Source organism: Sinocyclocheilus anshuiensis, unplaced genomic scaffold, assembly GCF_001515605.1.
Source record: "Sinocyclocheilus anshuiensis isolate Anshui unplaced genomic scaffold, SAMN03320099.WGS_v1.1 scaffold664, whole genome shotgun sequence".
NCBI lineage: Eukaryota > Metazoa > Chordata > Actinopteri > Cypriniformes > Cyprinidae > Sinocyclocheilus > Sinocyclocheilus anshuiensis.
Window position 1 is genome coordinate 709,601 of NW_015554122.1, and position 900 is coordinate 710,500.

A 900-nucleotide genomic window follows, 5' to 3' on the forward strand; every position below is an offset into this window, starting at 1 on the left:
ACATCTCTGTCTGTCTGTCTGTCTGTCTGTCTATCTATCTATCTGTTTGTCTGTCTGTCTGTCTGTCTGTCTGTCTGTCTATTTATCTACCATCTGTCTGTCTGTCTATCTATCTATCTATCTATCTCTCTATCTATCTATCTATCTATCTATCTATCTCTCTATCTATCTATCTATCTATCTATCTATCTCTCTATCTATCTATCTATCTATCTATCTATCTCTCTATCTATCTATCTATCTATCTATCTATCTCTCTATCTATCTATCTATCTATCTATCTATCTCTCTATCTATCTATCTATCTATCTATCTATCTCTCTATCTATCTATCTATCTATCTATCTATCTCTCTATCTATCTATCTATCTATCTATCTATCTCTCTATCTATCTATCTATCTATCTATCTATCTCTCTATCTATCTATCTATCTATCTATCTATCTCTCTATCTATCTATCTATCTATCTATCTATCTCTCTATCTATCTATCTATCTATCTATCTATCTCTCTATCTATCTATCTATCTATCTATCTATCTCTCTATCTATCTATCTATCTATCTATCTATCTCTCTATCTATCTATCTATCTATCTATCTATCTCTCTATCTATCTATCTATCTATCTATCTATCTCTCTATCTATCTATCTATCTATCTATCTATCTCTCTATCTATCTATCTATCTATCTATCTATCTCTCTATCTATCTATCTATCTATCTATCTATCTCTCTATCTATCTATCTATCTATCTATCTATCTACCATCTGTCTGTCTGTCTATCTATCTATCTATCATCTCTGTCTGTCTGTCTATCATCTCTGTTTGTCTGTCTATCTATCTATCTATCTATCTATCTATCTATCTATCTATCTATCTGTCTGTCTGTCTATCT